At 47.3% G+C, this 16947-nt stretch overlaps 1 protein-coding gene across 9 annotated transcripts in view; it reads left to right on the top strand.

Annotated features, from left to right (window-relative positions):
- Positions 1 to 16947, top strand: part of PAX5 (paired box 5) — a gene marked incomplete at its 3' end in the record, with an annotated part of 139514 nt that overhangs the window by 106983 nt on the left and 15584 nt on the right. The window lies entirely within an intron of this gene.

The following is a 16947-nucleotide window of genomic DNA, read 5'->3' as shown; positions in this document are numbered from 1 at the left end:
GCTGCCCTACTGCTGAGGCTGCTGGGTTGGACATGTCCTGACCTCCGCTTTTCTCTGCGCAAATCTGTGCTCATCTGACTGCCTCCCAGGGGATGCTGAGTTATCCTCAGGACATTGTATGTCTGTAATTTCCTAATCATTTGGAGCTGTGCAGTGAGAAAGGATGTGTAGCATGAGCCAGCTGGTTGCCAGCACTTGCCTGTGTGGCCAGTGGGAGTGGAGGGGTGGGCAGAGCAGGGTCTGCAGGCATATAACATCATGGGTGCAGCCATCAGCCGCTGTTGGATGTGTCGGCGTGTGACAAAGGGTAGGACATCAGGGTGCTGGCAGTGCCCAGTGGTGGGAGCACAGGGCTTCCTCCTGCCCCAGTGCTGGAGCCTGTCATATACTGCAAGAAATGAGCACATTTATTTCAGCTTGAAAGAACTGCTGGGATTTCTGCCCAAGCTGTGCCACTTTTGGTCCGGATGTGACAGACACTGCTGGCTATGAGGGAAAGCCCAAATATATATGTTAAAAGTCATTAATTTGGCCCCTAAGGATCATATGATTTGAGAAGTGGTGATAAATTGGGGATTCTTTCTCTTTCCCTGTTGCTTTCCAAGCTCTTCAGGTCATTTGAGCCAGCTTATGGTCAAATTGTTACTTGTAATCACATGATTCCAGGAAGTAGTGATTTGTTAAAAAATCCTTGTAATAGGAAAGTGAGAGTTGGTGACTGAATTGATGTCCAGGCTCTTTCAGGATTAGTCTTTGTTACCAGCTTTGATTATGTTCTGCAATTTGGGTTCTACCAGATCATTACAGAGTTAAGAAAAAAATCAGCCATTTATGTTTGTATTAGAGTTAGAAATTGTCTGCGGAAGGTAGATCATAGGTTGTTTAGAAGCCAGTTTTTACACATGAAGTATCCTCAGAAAGAGCTGCTGAGAAAGTGTCAGATGCAGTTTGTGAGGTGAGAATAAAAAGTGAACACCTGAAAGCAAGTCTTGTTTGAAAAGAATATGAGGTTTCGTCTTTGTTTCATGCCATTTTTCATGGACACACACACACAGACACTGTATTGGTATGTCTCGTCTAGTCTCAGCCAGGCCTGCATGACTGCGATGGCACAGCTGGCTGTTCAAGCTGGGTGAAGATAAGAACTTGCATCAACTCTTCAGCACAACCGCAAGCTCAGCTGGTTGTGCCCATGCTGGAGGGGCACACATCCTGCCTTGCCGCTCCCCTTTTTCTCCCATCCGGTCTCTCCTGGACTGGTTCTTCACCGATGCCCTGAGTTCCACCTCGCTCCAGGAGCATCATCCTGCTGAGAGTGAGCATTTGAAAGCCTCTGTGCATTGGATGCCGTCATTCATGGCAAAGGTGGAAATTTAGAAGCTTTTAGAAACATTAAGGGAATCTATAGGCTTCTTTCAGAGCACCTTTCACTGAAAACCCAGCTATGAGCCCTAGACCCTCTTGCTTAATTTTTTGGGAGCTACCAGCTCTTAAGGAGCAGCTGCCAGGGATGGCAAAAGGGCTTGGTGCTGCTCAGCCGGAGAAGGTGCAGTGAGGGTTTTGTGATATAGAGTCATCTGAACCCATTTTCCGTGGTAATAGATTTTATTTTTAACTACACATAGGCTTGTGTGACCCATTATATTGAATAACTGCACTGTTCCTCTCTCTGGTTCCTTTAATAACAACCTTCTGCTCCAGCTAGTGTGAAGGTCAGCTGCAATTCCTGTAGGTTCTCCGTCTTATGTAAGTGAGAATTTGCTAACTAGCATCCGAAATACCTTCTCAATCCTTCTTTGACTCCTGTCCTTTGCAGGATCAGTTTCAGAGCCTTCCTAGGGAAAGCACTACAGCCCCCAAGGGGTTGACCAGGAAGCAGATGATGGATCCTGTCTGGTGCTGTAGGCACATTCCTGCTTGTTCCAAAATAGACAAATCTCCATGCCTGAGCAAGGGTGCATGTTTGGTATACCAGTCTCAGGGATTCATTTCACGACCTGCCACTGCTTTGTTGTAGTTTTAGGACCCTCTGCTAGAAATGCGCTTCCTTGATAAGATTTTTAATTGTTAGCCATGAATTTCTACTCATAATTAGGTAATTGTGTGCGTTAAGTGCTTAGAGATGTTGGAGAAATGTATACATGATAAGACATAGATGGTGTTTTGTTGCATGCTTGTTGCCACTGCCATTGCTTGTGCTGCTCTGAACGAACCTGTCCTTTGATGCACTGCTGGTGTTTGTCCTGCATCTGCTGGGGTCTGTGGCATGCCTGTGGGGCTGGAGAGACCATCCAGCTCTCTGACATTTCAAGGTGGAAGCAGGAGCTGTGTGGATTAGGCTTCTTGCTTTGTGCTTTTTTCTCCTCCGGCTTCCCTGCTGTTCATCCAGCTTCTTTCCCTGACATCCGTGGGTCCTTCTTTGCCTGTTCCAGAGACAAGGATGCACACAGGAACCTGTCTCCACTGCGTTTCCATGCCCGACACAAACACCTAGTCCGTGCTCTCAGATCTCCTCTCTTCTTTCCCTACGAAAACAGGGACTTACATTATCAACAGGGTATTTCCTTCTTTATGTGGTTTGTGAATGTTTATGGTGGCCCAGAGAATAAATTCCTCTAAAGGAAGCAAACAAGTGAACATATGGTTTCAGTTTCAGCCCAGAGCTTTATGATCTGAGCGCTACATCACTTGAGGCTCCCATAAATGTGGTGCCTCTGCACATCACTGGCCCAGCCATGCTTCTCCTGCCTTTTGGTGGCTGTCACCCCATAGAGGTGACCAGAGAGGCAGTGCCGATCTAGTAGACCACAGTGCTCTGGCAGTACAGGGTACAGTGAAGTGCTGCAGCATGGACACATGGGCAGATAGATGGGAAAACAGCTCACTGGATGGTCAAGCTTAAAGGTGGTGGTTAATGCCACAACACCACCGTGCTACAGGATATGGCCAGGGGTCTGCCCTGGTCAGCATCTTCATCCACAACAAGGGGGGAGCACACCTTGTCAGGTTTTCAGATGATGCCAAACTGGAGAAAGCTGTCAGTGTCCTCCAGGGTAGGGCTGTCACATGGAGTCTGGAAGGAGCATAAAATTCAACCAGGGCAAACATAAAATCCTGCACCAGGGAAGGGAGGACTGCAACAAAACTGGCTGCCAAAAGGACTCTGGGGATGTGGGCAGATTGGGAGCTGAGCAGTGTGCCCTGGTGATGAAGACAACCAGCAGTATCCTAGCAAGGATTACGCCCCTCATTGGCACACTTAGACTCACAATGAGAATAGTGCTGGTTTGGGCCCCCTAGCACAAAGACACAATAGCCATGAAGTTGAAACAAGCAAGATGCAAATTGGGTGTGAGGAAAAGCTTCCAACTGTTCCACCATCAAGAGGGTCCAGGGGTGGAAGAAGTTGCTCAGAGAGACTGTACAGTCTCCATCCTTGAGGGTTTTTCAAGGACAGCCTGGCTGAACCCGTGAGCATCCTGGTCTAGCCTCATTGCTGGTCCCGCTGTGATCAGGGTCTAGAGACCTCCCAAAGTCCCTTCCATCCTGAAATGCCCCATCATCCTATGACTCAATGTTTTGATTATGGCATTGCTGAAAACATGCTGCAGAACCAGAAATTTGTATGCTTCTGCCTGGTACTGTATCAAAGAGGGACCTGGTTCTCCTGTTAGCTTATTGATTCTGGTCACTGCAGCCCTACAGCATGGGCTCCTAGCGCAGGATCCTCCATCTGCCTGTACTCCGTGACCAGCCGCCCAGCTTGCCTCGTGTCCAGGCATGGAAGGGGGAAGGCAGCTAGACCTCGTGTAAAATGGGTGACTATTGATGAATATTCCTGGACATGTTGGGAGTAGGCAGGAGATGGACAACATTGTATGGCATCTGTCATAGGAAGCCATGGGGTCCTGAAACAGCTATTGCCTGCCCACTGACCTCACCTGCCTGCTGCTGGGGCAAGGGACGCAGCAGCTCCTGGAGCAGCTTGACCAAAGTGGACACTTGTCTTTAATCCTCATCATCTAGTGGCTTATGCCTTGAAGCATGAGAGTTTATATCCCTTGTAAATGTTTATTTTGTCTAGTGTAGCTCTCTGTATGTTCTCATTATCTATTTAAAAGTTTAATCTATTGATTCCTACTAGATTTGTGGTCTCAGTACCACCTCAGAGCACAGGATCCCACAGGTTAATGAGATACTATCTGCAGAAATTATCTCCAATAATTTGGTGTTATTTGTTCACACTGTGACTGTATCCCTAATGTGCTGTTGCTTTAGAAACATTGAGTAGTATTTTCCCAGCAGCCTTACCCTTGTCTCCTGGGAAAAGCAGGCAAGAACAAACTACATCTCCATCCCATCCAGTATCACAGTATCACAGTATCACAGTATGCTAGAGATTGGAAGGGACCTCAAAAGATCATCTAGTCCAATCCCCCTGCCGGAGCAGGAACACCTAGATAAGGTTACACAGGAATGTGTCCAGGCGGGTTTTGAATGTCTCCAGAGTAGGAGACTCCACAACCCCCCTGGGCAGCCTGTTCCAGTGTTCTGTCACCCTCACTGAGAAGAAGTTTCTTCTCAAGTTTAAGTGGAACCTCTTGTGTTCCAGTTTGTGTCCATTACCCCTTGTCCTATCATTGTTTGCCACTGAGAAGAGCCTGGCTCCATCCTCGTGACACTCCCCCTTTATATATTTATATACACTAATAAGGTCACCCCTCAGTCTCCTCTTCTCCAAACTAAAGAGACCCAGCTCCCTCAGCCTTTCCTCATAAGGGAGATGCTGCACTCCCTTAATCATCTTAGTTGCTGGACTCTCTCCAGCAGGTCCCTGTCCTTCTTGAACTGAGGGGCCCAGAACTGGACACAATATTCCAGATGCGGTCTCACCAGGGCAGAGTAGAAGGGAAGGAGGACCTCTCTCGACCTACTGACCACTCCCCTTCTAATACACCCCAGGATGCCATTGGCCTTCTTGGCCGCAAGGGCAGTACTTCCTAGTACCTCCTAGCTTTGCTTACTTGTTTCCGAAGAGGCAGTCAGTCTCTGGGCTGTTTTGTTGTTCTGGTAGAACTGGTGCTGTCATCTGCTTGCAGCTTCTGCTGTCTTTTCTCCCTTTACTACTTCACATCTGCAGATTTGCCTTTAGGAGCACAGCAGCAGCTAGTTGGAAGCACATCACTGGAAAATGCAATGATGGCAGGGATTTTACTCTGTGACTTGTGTGGGTGTCCCAGAACCTTTTTTGAAGTGAAGTGTCTGAAAGAGGGCACAGATTCTACGTGCAATGGTCTGCTGGTTATGGACTGTTACTGTTCCCTTGCCTCCAGGAAGCTGGACCTTCCTCCAGCACTGCTGCTCCTCCTGCATGGACAATAGTGCACTCTCATCTGGGGCTGGCATGGTGATGGCAGCCAGCACTGCTTGCCTAGGGTCTTTTATTGGTTGTCTCTTCCTCCACACACTACCAGCCTGTTTCCAGCACGGGATCAGATCTGTCTTTATGGATTACTGCTTGTATATGTGGAACTGCTCCCAAGACATGTCTGTGGAGGACAGTGGCCATTGGGAAGGGGACAGAGTGGAAGACAGGAGCATTGCCAGAGCTGCAGCTTGGGTGCCTGCCTTGAAGACCATGATCCCTAGAGCTGTGTCCATTTGAGTCCTGGCTGGAGCCAGGACAGGGGTCTTATGGCAGTTCTCACTGCCAGGACAGCAAGGGCTTGGCAGGGGTCTTGGGCAAATCATATCGGTGTCCAGTTTCAGCATCTGCTTGCCCTCACCGTCAGGTTCATGGTGCTGTAGCTGAGCTGGGGAAAGGTCATCCTCAAAGAGCCATTGTTGTTCCTTAAATACTTATTCCAGTTCTTGTGTTAGAAGTGTTGGGACAGCAGCCCCTGCTGCCCCTTGGTTTCTGTTTCCCCCTGTTCTTTCTCCTCATCTCCAGGCATGGACATGCCGCCTCCCGCCCATCTTCCCCTCCCTGGGACTGTCATTCACCCTGTCGCCTGCTGTCTTGCCAGGCCCTGAGCACTGGGTGACAGGAAAGGGTAGACTGTCCAGAACAGTGATGCTGAAAATATAGTCATTAATGGGACTCTCGAAACCCAGATGTCCTTTCTGAACACCAGTAATTTGTTTTTAATGAAAAACCGTGCAGTGACCCTGAACAAATGAATTTCCTTTATATGAAGTCTATCTGCAATTACCTGACTAAAGGCACCTGAAAACAGTGACATTCAAAACTGAGCTTTGAAAAGAAAAGCATAAAAAATAGCAATGGTGCCATTATCAATCTCTTAGCTAGGAGAAGTTCCTAGTTTTAACGTGTGAAGCAGAAGGAGATGATGCTAGGAAACAAAACGTGGTTTTCAAATGCATTTTTTCTTGTGGCTAGCAGGTATTAGTGTGTAGAAGAAGTGAGGTTATGTGACCGCTCCCTGTTGGGGCTCTTTCTCCTACCTGAGACTACAAAGAACAGTGCTGTCACTCAGCTGCTTGAGCCCAGCCTGCAGCGAGGGGTGCAAGGGAGCTGGAATGTGAGCTTTGTGGATGGGAGGCAGCAGTTAGGATATTGCATCTCCGGAATCAAACCTGTAGGAATTGATGAGGTTTTCGTCCCCTAGCACACTGAAGACTTAATTCACAGTTATTTTCATGCATTTGTTATTAGCTCTGGCTCTGCCTTTGCCAAAGTTTCAACATAGCCTTTTGTAATCTTCTGACATGCAGCAGTAAATATTTGAAAGCAAAGCAGCTGGGAGGTAAAACACTTAAAAATGGGAAGACAAAGCAAATTACAGTATGTAGGATGACAGAGAGCATTGGTGGCACAGCTTGAACTGGGTTCTCCTCTGATTTTTTACAGCACAAAGCTGAAACTGCTTGGTTAAATGGGCAGTGATGCTGTTGTGGCCTGTGAGAGTGAAAGGAGAATCAGGCCCCTCATGCTAGAAGGACTGAAAGCAAATGCAGAATAAACCTTAGCATTTCTTTGATGAAGCGGAAAGTTTGCGAGTTATCTCCTTGGATTCTGGAGGTGACTCCTAAGTCCATTTACCATCTGCTCCACCTGCTTCATGCTGGCATTACAGCGGGGATGTTTATCTCTGTGTGGATTATGGGCACTTAATTTTTTTGTGCTGGTATCACCACTTACTGCAGCCCATGTAGCTCAATCCCAGCCATCACCCGGTATGCCCCAAAGCACCTTAACCCCCTGCAGGTGCACACAAGAGCACCCTGGACTTCCACCTCCACAGCTGGAAAACTGCTGCCGCAAGCCAGAAGTGCTGAAAGTTGGCATCCTCTGGTTAAGTGAATTTACTATTTTTCTTCAAGTCTAGTGCTGATCCACAAAGATGCCTCCCCACCCTCATGTAATCTGGAGGACAAAGCCTGGAGAAGTTTCATCACATACAATGAAGCAAGTGATATGCCGTCACAAATATCTTGGGGCAATACCAGATTGCAAATAAACTGACAAATGGTTCCCTTAATCAATAATGAAGCAGTTAAGAAAATGGTATGTGTTTATCCGCTGCTTGTGTACACTTTGAGTGAGGGTCTGTGAGCACCTTGGAAGCCTGGAGAAATGTTCTGGCGTTCATCTCGCAGAAATGTAATTACCATGCTTGCACAGAATATAGATAAAATTTATATTGTTTTCAATATGATGTTGTCAGATATTATTTCATAAATTGATTTAGAAATTACACTGGAGAGGGCAAGAAGGTGAAATACTGGGAAGCTAATAGCCTCTGGATCTGCTGTTCCCAAACCCACCTTCCCCTTACGGACCTGATCTTCAGCTGAGGTCAGTTAGTTGTGACCATGGGCCACCAAGGCTCTCTGCTGCTTCACACCAGCTGAGGATAAGGTCCCAAGTGTCCCACGCTCTGCAGAGCTGGTCCTGTCTGCTCTGGGGGCTCCCTCTGCTCTGGCTGTAATTTCTGCCTCCTCCTATCAAGGTGAGATGCTGTGCATATCTAAACATAAGTAAGCAAGGGGAAGTGTGTATAAACAAAAGGGTCTGTATTTTAGGAGTGAGGAGGAGGAGAGAAAACATATTGTATTGCTCCACTCTTTGGAAACGTCTATGCATTTGTAATAACAAAATTACCATAATTTGCTCGTTAACGCAGCTAGATCAGTCAAGCATTGTTCCAAACATGCAGAGGCTGCTTCCCGCTCTAGGTCTGCCAGTGAGTTAAGCAGGGTAGAAATTAGCATGCAAATAGCCCTAATTCGGCCGAGCTGTCAGATACGCATTCAGCTGCTTGTTTCCTTTGAAATCCCTGACAGAAGCAGCTCAGGCAAGCCCACCCTCAAATAGATTCAGCCGGAAGAGGTACCAAGGGGCACCTCCTGAGTGACAGTTTGGCTACCTTCAGTCAAATCTATCTGTCGTGTCAGCTGGCTGCGGTGTGGGCGACACTGAGGGGGCTGCGGTGTGGCGGGTACTTCTCAGCAAAACCTTGATGCCAAAATCATCCCTTCTTCACCCCAGCCGGCATCTGGGGCTCCTGCAGTTGAGCAGTGGCCATGGGATAGGGCAGGGTTGTGTTCAGATGGTGATTTTCAAGTTAAGCCATTGTTTGCAGCAAAAAGTGTCACTACTGGGGGGTTTTAGGGCTGATGGATGGAAGCCGCAGTCTGTGGTCATTTCTTCTGGAGCCCTGCTGAGGACTCCTGGCACAGGTTGGCTGTGCTTACGGAACTCATCGAGCATCAATGTGGAGGATGCTATGCTGCGCAAAGTAGTGTGCAGCTGACATCAGAGAGATGCTGCCTGCAGCACCATGGCCTCCTGCCACCCCTATGGATGGTGAGGACAAGACTGGAGGCTTTAAGCTGCTGGCACAGGTCTCCATCCTGCATCCCCGGGGGGGAACCATGGGACATAACAGCTCATGTCACTGACAACATGAGGTACGCACAAGGAAAATGGTGGCTGTTCCCTGTTGATGGTTCGTTCAGTTTTATGATGTGCTGCCTTCCTTTAAGAAATGTTGGTGATTATAAAAGAAACAGTGAGAATTTAAAGGCTTTTTCTTTCTGTTTTGGGGTTTGGTTTTGGTGTTTTTGTTTGTTGGGGGGTTTTTTGGTTGGTTTTTTTTTTTTTTTTTTTTTTTAATTTATTATGTTACTGAAACTTTTTCTGTCCCCTGCAAGCTCCATTGTGCTGGCAGCTACAACAAACATGAGCCTGAGCTAAAATACCTGGAAATTTAAAGATAAGGCACTTGCAGATGACATGTGAAAAGCTTGCCCTCTGCTCATTAATTGCATTAGCCCTGTAGGATCTGGCATGGGGCTGGTTGGCAGAGCTTGCCTTCCGCAATTCAGCTTCTCTGAGGCAGCTCTGGAGTCTCCCCTGGGCATCAAGGACATCCGCTTTGCATGCAGGGGCTGCATGGTGCACTGCTGTCCTCCCCTCTGGGAACACAGGAACAGCTTTACTAAGAGTTTGTGTCGTGGTTTAAGCCAGTCGTCAAGTTAGCCATGCAGTTTCTACTCCCCTCCCACCATTCCCCGGAGGGATGGGGAGGAGAATTGAAAAAATGTAACTTCCACAGGTTGAGATAAGAACAGTCCAGTAACTAAGGTATAACACAAATCACTACTGCTACCACCAATAATAATAATGATAAGAGAAATAACAAGGGAAGGGAATATGATACCACCCACCGAAAACAAGCCTGACAGAGCAGAGCATGCCCTTCTGGGTACTCTCAGTTCTACATCCTGGGCATGATGTGCTGTGGTATGGAATACCTCTTTGACTAGTTTGGGTCAGGTGTCCTGTCTCTGCTTCCTCCCGGCTTCCCCTCCTCTCTGGCAGAGCATGAGACTCACAAAGTCCTTGGTCAGACCAAACATTGGTGTTACCAACTCTGTTCCCAGGCCAAAAGTCAAAACCACAGCGCTGCACCAGCTACTAAGAAGGAGAAAAGATGACTGCTACTGCTAAACCAGGACAGTTTGCTAAAGGGTCGTTGTCCTCTAGCTCTCAAAATCAGTGGCTCCTCAGGCAGTGCATCCCTGATGTGCTGGCAGTGAAAGCTCAGTGGCCAGCCACAGGTGAGGTATGCTGCTGCATCTTCTGCTGTCCACAGGTCCTCTCCTGTTTGCTCTGTGTTTGTCATTATTGACAGATGTCCCTTGTTGGAAACACATTAAGAAAAAGTGAACTGTAATTAGAAAGCCACGAAGTCTAAACTAGCTCTGATTCTGGGAAATTGTGGTTTGAATTAGTGAAGAAGAGCACCAAAAAGCCAGTCAAAGTGCCTGGTATCCTGAGCTGTGCCTCCGAGGCAATGCCTCACATTGCTTCCAAGGCTGAAAAGCATGACTGGAGCTGACCTGGACTACTTTGTGCTCACAGGGCTGAACCCAACCCCGTTGCTCATGATGAGGTTTCTCAGAGCAGAGCAACAGTCATATGAGAGCACAGAAAACGCATCATCATTCTGAGCATTCAGCTTTTTTATGTTTGCGTCTTCTTGTCTTATGTCAGTACCCAGAGTTTAAAACAACTGGAGATTACAAAAGCATCATGGTTACAAACAGCAAGTTGCCAGAGGTTTTTCACCGCAGCATGCCCAGCATCTGTCACAGCTGCCATCAGTGGTTCAGGCACTGAAGTGGTTCTGTGCCTTATGTGCTGGGTGCACACGGGAGCCAGACCCATCCACCAAAATCCATCAGGCTGTTTTCTGACAAACTGTGCTCTATTATGAGCAAGTGCTGAGATCTCTGCAAGAAGTGGAGTGAAAAGCACTTCATGGCCTGCTGTGCCCATGGGCAGGAGTGTGATGTGGCCGGTGCGTTCCTGCAGCACTGTGTCATGCAAGGAGTGCACAGTGTCGCCTCGAAGGCAGCAGCCAGTAGCAGGGATGGGAGAGCAGAGTCTCTGTTCCCATCACATCTGAACTCTGCAGCCCACATGTCCAGAGCTTTGTTGTGTGGTAGGTGCTGTGGAGGATGCAGTTTCTTTCCTCCTGGGTGTTAGACCCTGTCTACCTTGTCTGCACCCCATGAAAGAGCAGCTTCTCATGCGCTGCCCCAAGCCCATGTTTCTGTGTGTGCTGAAAGATACGTCTGTCTCTGGGTAACAGCCTGAGGGGTCCAGTGTCTGCCCTACTTTGTGGTGTAAGGAAGCACTTTCCAAGTTGTCCTTCAATGAACTAATGTCTCCTGCTTCCAGCATTTGCTGCTGTCCGATGACCCTTGCAGAAGTTTTGGGGGGTTTTGTAGCCAATCTGTCTCCTGCAAAACATCATTTATGAGTTAATCCTTTTTACCACTTGCTGGACTTGCTTTCAAAGACTGTAGGCTTGATTTCTGTGTGATGATTATTGTAGGGGGTTTGCTTGCAGTTAGGTCTGAACGCAGAACATCTGCCCTAAGGTAACCTCCACTGTTCAGAACTGATGTCTATGGCACAAATAGAAATAGAATATTTTGAGAATTAAATATTCTCTTTCCATGAGTTTCTCAACACATTGATACTTTATCGAAACAAGTACAAATGCCAAAAGATTACAGTAGATTGCAATGCAGTATGATGCAATATAGTACGATCAGAGCAAAAAACCTCAAAATTAAAAGTAAACCAAATTAAATGAAAAATTTTAAGCAAAATGGCATGCCTTAGTAACAAGAAGGGAAGGTGCTCCAAGGACAGCCTTATTTCCATGGCAGAGCTTTCCTCGGAGAATAGATTTTGAAGTGGAGGCTGTCAAACTGTAGGGAGCAGGGTTTGTGTTGGAAAACTGCCATGTGTGCATCCGGGCAGGTGTAAACCCTTGCATAGGGTGTGCAGGTGGAAAGAGCCTGAGGACATGTCTCTCACATGCCCTGCTCATGGACTGTCTGGCTGTGCTGGGAGAAGAGGGACAGCCTGGATGGGGAAGTGGGGAAGTCTCTAGAAAGAAGGATGTTTGCTTATTTCTGGCATCAAATATAGCACTGGGGCACTTTGATTATGAGTCATCTGTCACCTGTGACTCCAGTAGATTTGGGATCAAGCTCTGCACGGACTGCAGAGTAAACCAGGAAATTTAAATGTAACCTACTTAATTCCTACACAAAAAGACTTAACAGCATTCTGGTCCCGCCTCAATGTCTGTTTAGCAGCAGTTGCACTGAATCCTGTCAGTCTCGGGTAGCAGCAGCAGAGGTTGCCTTGTAACATGGACTCTTTGTCATAGGATAGATAACTTCCAAGTATACACAGATATTTTGCTTGCATGAAGAGGGCTGTCATGGACTCCACAGTGGGGGATGAGCAGTGCCCAGGCAAGAGAAGGGCTGCTTGCTGTGTTGGGGAGAGGTGTGGGCATAGGGTGATGATGCTGCCCCATCTTCTTTTCTTCCTACCAGCCTCCTGCAGCACAAAGGAGCCACCTCAACCCAGGCTTTGTAGTCTTCAGTCTTGCATGTTTATTAAAGTCAGAAAACATAATGCCAGCCCTCAGCGAGGACTGTGGTCCCATGGAGAGTGGCCTGGGCTGCTGGGACATATGAGGAGCCATATGTCCCCCGGGGGATGTGCCATGGCAGCCATGGTGTCCTCAAGCATCAGTCTGCTACATGTGGGAAGAGAAACCCCATCTGTCATCCTTTTCTCACCACATGCTCTCTTCCTCAGCGCAACTTCTGGCTAAGTTAGCTGGATCAGGCCATCAGCTGCAGACAGTACTTGGAAATGGCTTTGGCTACAGAGTGTTTGCCAGCAGGGCGTCTGTCCTGCTGGAGGACCAAGCTGCTGCACTCCTAGAGATTGACCTGAGATAGGCTGACATGTTTTTCTCTGCATTAAAAAGATGACTGTAACGTGGATGTGGTGTAAAACCAAAGCAGTGCTGTGAAAATCAAGTGAGAAATTATCTGTCTTCTGTCACTCAGGCATTCATTTGCATTGTGTTTGGTGTCAGAAAGAGAAACTTGACATCCCTGCTGAGGCCATGTCTCTGTATTTCAGAACTCGCCCAGCCTCCTTGTGATGACAGAAAGAACCAGAGGGGGAAAACAGACCCTGCTGATGTGCTAATGCTCCAGTTCAGGGGTGGCTGAAGCCTGGAGTCCAGCTGAAGGAAGCAGGCAGAAGGGCTAGGATGCTGAGGTTTTGAGTGGTTCAGCTGGGAGTGCTCATCCATGCAGGAGGCTTGCATAAGGACAAGAGACTTCTGCCCATCAAAGGTGCTGCCACCTTGGCAGAAAGGGCAGGATGTGGCCTGATACAGCTGGAGTTGCTGGGCTGGTCCCAGCATGAGCCATGACTGGACCCTGGCATGGTCTGACATGGTCACTGAGGCTGGGGACAGTGGTGAGATGCCTGAGAAAATGCTGGTGTGGGAGGATGCTCCCTCAAACATGCAAACACTTTCCTGCCGCCACTAACACCTGTGTTTGCAGGTAATTGAAGACTGCTTCCGTGTCAGCAGCAGCATAAATTTATCAGGCTACCAAAATGATGAATTTCCAGACTTCACCATTTCCACACTGCTGCTGTGTTATTATGACTTGTAACATTATATCTGCTTCTGCTACTAGCTAAATTACTTGTGTAATTCCTGGAAGTAACTACTCATTACATTATCATTATGAAGGCTGAAATTGTAAAACAGGCTAAAGTCAGGATGACGCATGAAGTGGAATATTCTCATCTGAACCAAAGGCAACATTTCCATTTACATAGTTTAGAGAATTTCATCCCATGAGAGAATTCTTGGTACTTTCTGTACCAATTTAGGACGAAACCCAGAAAGCCTGATACTTTCTGCAAGACTGAAGTTTTCCTTTTCATCCCACCTGCTCTACCAGCTTGTCAGTCCTGAGCAGAGAAGGTCCATCCTGCATGGATGGAGGACACTCTATGCCCCTCATCCACTCCATGCCCCTTGTCTGCTCTGTGCTCCTTGCCTTTCCTGGAAGCAGGGAATGGGGCTTTGTGAAGGATGCAGGCAGCCCTGCACCGCAGGCATGAGGATAGCCATGAGCTGATCTGAGGCGAGCAGCTGCAGCAACCAGCACAGAGTGGCACTGCATCCCTGGCCTCATGTCTGGCAGCGGTGGTGCCAAGGCTCTGTGAACCAAGTGTGGCTCGCAGGGCTTGGTATTGCCAGTGTTGCAGCTCTGTGTATCTGGGCCCACCTGGAGTCCCAACAGGTTGTGTGCTGATGGCTGGTATACAACTGGTGGGAGGCAAATTCCTCATCATCATTAATTGCAGTGCCATCTTCTACGCAGGTGAGTTGGGCAGCTGTCCTCCTGGTACAGGGAGATAAATCTCTCCTAATGCAGTTCCAATATGGTTGCTCTGTGGCACCACACACCTTTGTTGTATTAAAGTTAAATACCTTTGTGTACAAAAGTTTAAAGTGAATAGCTAAAACCTATGTGGTTGCAGTAATTGTGGCTGTAAATCTTTTTGTCATCCTGCAAAGACTAGGTGAGGTATTTCATAAATATGTCAGAAGCAGCATTAAAATTTTATGGCAGGCAGCACAGGTCGAGAATAGTACAGTGACTTCACAGCAAGGTATGTCCACCTTAACCCACAACTCATTAGTCATTGATGGGATTTTTGTGCCTTGTAGCTTCTTGGAAATGAGGTAGTGTTACAAAAATCTGCATGTTACTGTTATCTTAAAATATGACATCCTACTCAAAACCATTAAAATTGTACATCTTTGAGCAGGTGCTAGTTAATATAAAGCTAATATAAGGGGGAAACACTGTCCAATATGTATGATCATAAAATTATATACGACCTGCATTAGAAGTTAATTGGCAGTCTTGATGGGGCTGAGAACTTTGGAGGGACTGCCTGTATGTGACCAAGTGCCTTCCAGCCACAACTGCAATAAACTTCTGCTTGGCTGATATGCAGGAAAAATTAACCAGTGTACAGGCTAATTTAATTTTGAAATCACATATATAAACGTTTGGGTGGTGGTTGCACCTAGACTGTTCTTTGAAGGGTTGATCAATGATTACAAGATGTTATAGACACAAGGGGGATGTGCTTTTTAGGAGTGTAGATGTACTGGTGGAAGGGGTCATAGATGATAATAAGTGATCTATTGATCCACTGGATTCTTACATTGGATTTACCACTGGATTTACAAGCCTGTTTTTCTTTACATGTGTAAAGAGCATACACATACCTGTGAACATGCATTAACAGATTTCTGTGGATGTGTCTGACTGTACCAGTGGGCTGCATTTCTGCATGTGCACCCTTGGTGCTTCCAGGAGGAAGCTGCTGCTGACGGCATGGTCCCCAGCACCCCTGGAAAACACTGCTTGAGCTTGCTGATGGTGGCAGGCTCCCCAGTACCCTAGCTGGTGGATCCAAGCACAGTGCCCCACCTGCTAATGGAGCAGACACCATGCCTGGATTGTGCCTCCAGCACCACTTTGGCCATCCGGGCAGATTGCTGTGGTGGTGTCTGTAGGTAACTGAACAGAAAGGGTATAGGAAACAGTTTGTGGTTCCAGCCATTTGTTCCTTCCGCTGTTAGGAGAGAAATGTGTTTCAACCTGCAAAATTTCACTGTTCATTCAGATTTGTTGGAGGAGGGTGCTGCAGGTGCTCAGCCACAGAAGCAGAGTGCTGCTTACACTGCTGGCCGTGGTGATTAACAGTTACCACCACATTTCCTGGCTGTTCTTTCAGTGTTATAGACACTCTCTAATTAATTCTGTGGCATTAATAGCACCGCCTGGGATGTCATGAATGCCTGGGTACTTGTGGTTGGCTGGACTTTTGCAGCTCCAAGGGCTCTATCTTGGCTACAGCTGGATGAAAGTTTTGGCATAATTTTATTACTCTGTGTTTAAACAGTAAGTGTAGAGGGCTTAGTGGCTTAGTGCTCTAAGAACTTGCTGTTTGTCAGGGTTGTTTTTTTTTTTTTTTTTTAAATTTTAAACCAAGAAGTGAAGATTTTGTTCCGTTTAAGGAAACATATTGAAATATATTTGTGAGGGCTGTTCTTTTGCTTAAAACTTTCACTTTCAATTCCATCCTCATAAAAAAAGAGGAAATATTAATTGTACAGAAAACATTTCTCCTTTTCCCTTTATTAGTGCTTTATTCACTTTTTTCTGTGGGAACAGATAAATTGCTGGACACAAAGCCAGGTAAGCAAGGGTCCACAGATGGGGAGCAGCTTTCATTTTGATGTGGAGGATATCAGGCACAGCAAAGAGCAGCTTTCTTTTTTCAGAACAGCTCATTGAAGAGGTTTTCCAAACTGGAATTTTTCAGTTCCCTTGGGAAATGTTTCTTTTTCATTAAAGCTCCTTCCAACCAGAAACCATGCTGGCCGCGGCACTGTGCCAACTCAGGGGCTCGTGGTGCTGAGCCTCCTCCTATCATAGAATCAGCCAGGTTGGAAAAGACCTTTAAGATCATCAAGTCCAACCTTTACCCCAGCACTGCCAAGGCCACCACTAAACTATGTCACTGAGGGCCTCGTCTACACGGTTTGTGAACACTTTCGGGGATGGTGACTCCACCACTGCCCTGGGCAGCCTGTTCCAGTGCCTGAGCACCCTCTCAGCGATTTTTCCTAATATCCAGTCCAATACACCCCCTCCTCCCTCCTCCCATCGGTGCAGCTTGAGACCTTTACCTTTCATCCTATCATTTGTTACCTGAGAGAAGAGACCAGCCACCTCCTGGATCCGTCCTCCTTTCAGGTCATTGTAGGGAGCAATATGGTCCTCTCTGAGCCTTCTCTTCTCCAGACTAAACCCCCCAGTTCCCTCAGCCGTTCCTCATCACATTTGTGCTCCAGGCCCCTCACCAGTTCAGTTGCCCTTCTCTGGACCCGAAAAAAATTTTTTTCATCCCTCAGAAAGCTTCTAACACTATGTCTTCCCCTGCTCCTCTCAGAGCACCAGCATCACCGCTCACACACACACACGCTC

This window comes from Psittacula echo (assembly GCF_963264785.1).
Source record: "Psittacula echo genome assembly, chromosome: Z".
NCBI classification, from domain to species: domain Eukaryota; kingdom Metazoa; phylum Chordata; class Aves; order Psittaciformes; family Psittacidae; genus Psittacula; species Psittacula echo.
The sequence above is the reverse complement of the archived record's forward strand: the minus strand, read 5'-3'. Positions and strand labels throughout refer to the sequence as shown.